Source organism: Silene latifolia, chromosome 2, assembly GCF_048544455.1.
Source record: "Silene latifolia isolate original U9 population chromosome 2, ASM4854445v1, whole genome shotgun sequence".
NCBI classification, from domain to species: Eukaryota; Viridiplantae; Streptophyta; class Magnoliopsida; order Caryophyllales; family Caryophyllaceae; genus Silene; species Silene latifolia.
In genome coordinates this window covers 98,487,957-98,494,912 of record NC_133527.1, presented here as the reverse complement: position 1 = coordinate 98,494,912, position 6,956 = coordinate 98,487,957, and the positions used below count along the sequence as shown (strand labels likewise).

Here is a 6,956-nt window from a genome sequence, read left to right as displayed (position 1 = left end):
TTCTCATCTACACATGGAGACTTTTTGTGACTATTGTGATGCAATTTCCCAAATGGGGGTAACTCAAGATCAAATTCGATGGGTATTATTTCCTTTTTCCTTGATCGGAACCGCAAAACAATGGTTGAAGAGCCTAGACAAGGCCACTCTTGGAATTGATTCATGGAAGAAGTTAGCACTCGCCTTTTACAAGAAGTTCTAACCTCCGGAGAAGACCAACATGTTAAGAGCCCAAATCACCGGGTTTAAGCAAAGAGATGAAGAGTCTTTATATGAGGCATGGGAAAGATTCAAAGATACATTTCGCTCTTGTCCTCATCATGGACTAAGCGAATGGTTTCTAATCCAACAATTTTGGAATGGGTTGTATGAAGATGGAAGGAATGTGCTCAACATGGGTTTTAATGGAAGATTCACCAAGGTAGATGATAACCAAACTTGGGCAAAGATAGAGGAGATGGCGATTCACAACTCTCAATATAGTAGGCCAAGAAAAGCTACTAGAGGAGGGAGACATGAAGTTGACTCCGTCACACAGTTAATTGCCGATTTGGGTGCCTAACTATGCTCCTATATTGACACAATGAATTTAAAATTTGAGAAAGCCATAGCCAAGATGAATGAGGCCTCTCAATCACCCAAGCAACATCAACAAGTCAATGCCATGGTGGCAACATCTTCTATTCGAAATGGAGTATGTGAGAATTGTGGAACTTTGGGAGATGATCAACAAGAGTGTAGGGGCACAAATGAGCAAGTGAATGCTTTCCAAGCATACAAGAATGACACCCCTTACTCCAACTATTACAATGAAAACACCAAATTTTACCCAAACTTCTCATATAAAAGCCAAAATATTCAAAATCCTCAACTAACATACACCCACCTCCAATGAGAAATCATACTCAAAGACCATATTTAAATCAAAACCATGGATTCCAAAACCAACCCTCTTACAATCAATCCAATGACCAAGCTTTTGATGTTCAAAAAAAGGTCCTTCAAATGCAAAACAGCCAACAAGATTTATTTGCTCAAATGCAAAGAGATAGCCAAGCTAAAGACACTACCATCAACAATATCCTTGCTCATACCAAGATGTTGGAAACACAAATGACCGAATTGGCCTCTTCAAACTCCCAAAGGCAAAAACGACAATTACCTTCTCAAGGTAATCCTCCTACAAGACATGAAACCATCAATGCCATTCACTTGAGGAGTGGTACACGATATGAGGGACCTAAGGAGCCAATTGATGAATATGTTATTAAGGAAAGTGTCAAGCAATGACATGTGATGGAACCATTGAGGAGAAATCCTAGGGTAGTGGAACCAACTACTAATGACTCATTGAAGAAGAGAAATGAAGGGAAGGCCAAAGAGGTTGATAAAGAACCTATTGTGATTAGACTTCCGTTCCCAAGTCGCCAAGCCAAGCTCAAGCTTGATGAGCAACTTGGAAAGTTCATGGAGATTGTGAAGAACCTAGAGGTTTCCATCCCATTCACGGAGTTGATCAACCATGTTCTAGCCTATGCAAAATACACGAAAGACATCCTTACTAAGAAGAAGTCCATTAGGAAGTTGGAGCCATCGCATTCACAAAGATAAGTAGCGCAATACTTCAAGGGAATTCCCCACCTAAGCTCAAAGATCCGGGAAGTTTCTCCATTCCATGTACCATTGGTGACACTACAATCAACAAAGCACTATGTGATCTAGGTGCAAGTATGAGTGTCATGCCGTATTCAGTATGTGAAAGGCTAGGAGTGGAAGAACTCAAGTGCACTAACATGACTATAAAAATGGCGTACCAAACAACAAAGAAGCCACTTGGGGTATGGGAAGACGTGCCCGTGAGAATTGGAAAGTTTTTCATACCGGGGAACAAATTTATTATTGATATGGAGGAAGATTCCAATATACCGATCATTCTAGGAAGACCATTCCTACACACTGCCAGAGCGGTGATTGATGTGAAGAACGAGATGCTCACACTTGAAGATGGTGATGAAACAATCACCTTTAATCTTGATAAGGCTATGAGAGCTCCCAACTTGCTTGAGCCATGCTTTATGGTTGATCACTATAGCCAGGAAGGTGACAAGAAGAAAGTGTAATCCCCATTCAATGGTCAAGTCAAATATGGAAATCCAAGCAAAGAAGGCAAGGAAACACCGCCCAATTGAAAGAAAGAGGTGGATGATATTGAAGTGGCTCTATTCGGAGAGCATGAAATTTTTCACAACAAGAATGAGAGCTTGCAATCTCACCCATCATGACAAGTATCAATGAAGGCCTCATTGACCATGACAAAGAAGAGTTGCTCTAGCCAACTCATGATCCTCCCAACATGGGGAAAGAAGCAAAGGAAGTATATGGTCTATGGGATGACGAATTTGACGGATTGGTTAACCCTTACATTGGAAATGCTATGACCCTAGACCAAGGCTTTGTAGATTCTTGTCACCATAACATTGACTCGAACTATTACATGAATGAAGAAAATAATGTGCCAAGGTTTATGCAATAACTCTACCATGAGAATGAACAAGCCTTTGATTACTTCTACAAGGCGTTGTGCAACATCAACAACGCCCTTGCTTTACCCCATTGACATCTCTCAAATGAAGGAGAGTTTGGTGGAGTCCTCCCTAAACCACCATTTGTAAATATTCTAACCTCTTAACTTGTATTTTATTTAATTTGTACATTACTCATTTTTTGTATTGCATCTTATATGCTTTGTTATAAGAATTTTTGTGACATGAGAGCAAGTGAGGGAGGGTTTCTAATGTGTTTGAAATGTGTAGTGTTTGATGATCAAGTGTGGGGAAGCAATTGCCTAGGCTAATCAAGCATTTGTAGTGCAACCCCATGATGGAAGAATAGGAAATGTAGAATCAAAGTCGCGGGAAGGCGATCCCCACAAGCAGACCTGAGCCCGTGGGGATTGGAGCAAAGCAAATAAAAAAGAAAGCTGTAACAGAATCCGCGCAAGCTGATATCGAGACGAGCGTTCCTCAACTCAGCTCGCTCGACCCCTTCTCAGGATGGGCGTCCCCAAGGAGTAAACAAAAGAGCTGAAGCAAAATCTGCCCGTCCCCAACATTGCTCGAGCGTCCCTACCTACTTGAAGACTTAAAACACGAGATTTTTAACCTTCAATCCTCATTTCTATTTCTTCATTCACAAACACAAACACATTCCCTCACTACAACAATCAACCCCATCATCAAAAACCATAAAATACTCAACCAAATTCATCAAAATTCATTGCAAACTCAAATTCAATTCAAATCACTCCTTTGTCAAAAATTAGACCATTTAACATTAAAATCTTCCCAAAATCAATAAAATATTTCTAGGGTTTAGGCAAATTCGAGAAACCCCAAATTGATTGAGAAATTGATTGAAGTTGGAAGAAGAGAAAAACATTCAAGCTTATCAAAGGTTTGTTGACATCAATTGCAAGGAGGAATCATCATGGAAAGAACAAAAAGTAATACTCAAGCATCAAAATCCCCAAATCTATCAAAAAGGCAAAAAGTTCTAGCATCAAAGGCTTTGGTGGTAGTGGAACAACCTAGAGAGTAAGCAAGGGAAGTCATTGAGGCCATTGAGGAAGTTACTACTACTATATCAGAGATCGAGCAACTTAAGGATTATTCGGAGGTAACTTTCATTTACAATGAGCATAGAATTGCATTTGAATCCCATGCTAAGAAGAAAGTATTGCCACAAAATTTGTATTCCAAGATAATTCGGAAAAACTGGGAGTGCTTGACCAAACCAAAGCATTCTTCGAGGCTATGGAGTTGTCTACCCTATTTGAGATAAATGAATTGACTTACCACTCCTTAACCTTGGAATTCATTAGTTCTTTGAGGGAGTATAAGATTGAGACTCAAAGATACGTTGAATTCCGGCTTGAGAACCAAAGTAGGAAAATGATAAAGGATGATTTCGAAAAGGTGTTTGGACTTTGTGATCATTGAAAATTCTTCAAAAAACCCCACAATTTTGATGCCAAACCCCTTTGGAAGGCAATTGCTGGAAGAGAATTGACTATATTTAGAGAATGCAATGCCTTGTATATCCACCATCCGGGTATCCAGTATTAGCATAGGTCCATTTCCAACACCTTGATCGCAAGAAAGGAAGCTAACCACATGACAGAACTCGAACTTACCTACTTGGAGTCTAGAATGAATGTCCATGGAAAGTAAATGAATGATTACAATATTCTCCAATTGTTGTTAGAGAGATGGTTGGACTTCAAAGAAGGAAAAGAAAATTTGGCTTTTATTGTTAATAGAGGCTTGATAACGAGGTTAGCCAAACACTTTAACCCAAAATTCAATGAAAACAAAGCATATAAACCGGTTAAAGGTGGTAATCTCCTTGATATGAGCACATTAATTCACAAATTCCATTGGGTAAAGCATCATAATTCCGCCCAAGGATATGAATGTATTATCAGGGGTGCCGACTCTATTGTCTTGCCAAGGACAATATGCCACATTTTCACTCGCCGAAACAACTACCTTATCCCCGTCTCCAAGCTTGCCAAGACCATCATAAACCAACAACAAAATCCGATTGAAGAGCCCTCCTCCATTGTTGTAGCGACCTATCCCTTTGCCTTCGAAGAGTTCACAACAAATGACCTAAGTGTTGTGGAAGGCAATGACTATTTGACCAAGTTAATGAAGTATATCCATAGAGAAGCTTACAAGGATCGGGTGAACGCCTATTACACCCAATACCCACCACTTTACCATCTTGCAAGGCAAGGACAACTTGACTCTAAGAGTCCTTTGCCGGATTAGGCAGATAAGAAGGTGTGCTTTCCTCAAGCTTCTCAAGATGAAGAAAGGGATGTCCGGGGAGCTAGGAGTGAGAAGGAGGTTGATGATGAGGATGGGGAAGGTAGTGAATCAAGCCATGATGACAATGAGCAAAGTTTAAATGGAGAAGATGATGATGATGCCTCCGGTTCCATGGAGGAAGATGATGATCATGATATGAGCGATAGTTGATTGTTGACAAAGTATGAAGGAGGACAACCAACTAAGGGGTTGATGGCTTACATTAGCATCTCAACCTACCATTGTGAGTCTCCTACCCCTCCTTTTGCTTTGTTTTTATCGCATGTTTTCATAACTTGCATAACTTGTATAACTTGTACTTTAGAGCATTTAGAGAGTCATTTTGGACTCTTTGATGGCTAAGAGTTTTTGAGTCCTAGCACCATCAAAGGACTCATACCTCGGCAACATTGAGGTGACTATCTTTTTTGCTCCCACCATAAAGAATCCAAAATGACAACTTACTTTTCATGCATTGCATTGCATTGCATGCCTTGTGAATAAACTTCCTTATTTTTGCACTAGAAATAGTGTTTTGTTTGGTTTGGGGAAGTTCATTCATAGGCACCCCGAGTTAATTTAAATTAGCTCTCCGACCAATAGAAAGCATGCATCATATAGCATAGTTTAGTTTTCATCATATGTAAATATATTTCATGTAGTATGCATTTAGTGTAAAATTCATGCATTTCATATAGTTTTATGCATTTGCATAATTTCCTATCATTTTGTCCATTGAGAGCAATGTTCATACTAGTGTGGGGATGGTAAATTCTAACATCTAACCTTCTAACATCTAACCCTTATTTCAAAAATGATAAAAAAAATTGAAAAATTTAAAAAATCCCAAAAACATGTTCTTTCTTTTGTAGTATAGTATTGTATATATTTTTTTGTTTGTCACTCTTATCACATTGGGACGACTACGCCACATTCTAGGCATTAGGGAAGTAGAAGACCGCATGGTATGATCTTTCCAAATCTCCTTCCTCCTTCTTATATGTTAATGACAATGTAGCTACATTTTGATTGATGCGGTATGAACCTATGTGTTGTTAAGAGTTTGCATTTAGTTTATATGACATATTAGTTGATACAAGTATATGCATTAGAGTTGTATATATGTTAGTTGCATCATGGCATGTAATTTGCATGGTAGAAAATTTTGTGAAAATGCCTATTTGGAAAGCTTGACAAGTGTATATAAGGCCCTTGTAGATAATTTTCTCCTTGATACTTTGTTTGCTAGAATACTCTCAAGACACCCTAAGATGTATCATAATAGTTGTTAGAAATCTATATCTCATTATACAACATATTCTTATATGTTTTAAATTTATTTAGTCATAAAATAAATTCTAGATCTTATGCATGCAAACTAAAATAAATAAGTGAAGAAATCATTTTCTCACCATATGAATTTCGGTCAAATGGGCACCAACAAGATCTCCTTCTTGTTAGTTCTTGAGCTTTCCATATTGGATGAACATACATGACCTCAAAATAGAAGCCCTCCAATTAGTTGCACCCAAGACTATCCCTCAAACCCACAAACTAATATGTACTAGATATTTATATTGTGGTTTACCTTAAAATTGATTACTAACACTCATATATTACATTAATAATTTTAGTAATCTTTTGAACAAATTTGAATCAAAAACTCATCCTTTTTTATGAAGATTAAAGAGAGAGAAGAGAGGAAAAACACATGAACCTTTTGCATGTAATATGAGAATGAATGATGAATGAATTAAGAGAATAAAAATTCTCTATCACGCCCTCAAAAAACCGGTGGCCTTAGTCTATATTAGGACCATCATAATTTTTCTTTTTGTCTTCACAAGACAAGTAGGTGTAAGTCTTTTGCATTGTCATGTCACTATCATGCAATTTGGACAAATGAATAAGACAAATGGAAAAAGACAAAACATCTCACAATGCCCACCAATTTCGGTTTATGTGTGTAATATGGAGTCCATTTTATTTTTGTCAATTGTACAATTGTATGTCATGTGACATGTGACATGTCTTATGTCATGTTTTAATTTAAAATGTATATTTAACAAATTAAATATCATTTAT

General features: G+C 37.9%; 1 non-coding gene across 1 annotated transcript; it reads right to left on the bottom strand.

Moving 5' to 3' along the window:
* Window positions 1–220: 220 nt before the first annotated feature.
* On the bottom strand, window positions 221–327 carry LOC141644836 (small nucleolar RNA R71). The gene has a single exon (XR_012544440.1). It is a non-coding gene; the product is annotated as a small nucleolar RNA R71 (small nucleolar RNA).
* Window positions 328–6,956: the final 6,629 nt, after the last annotated feature.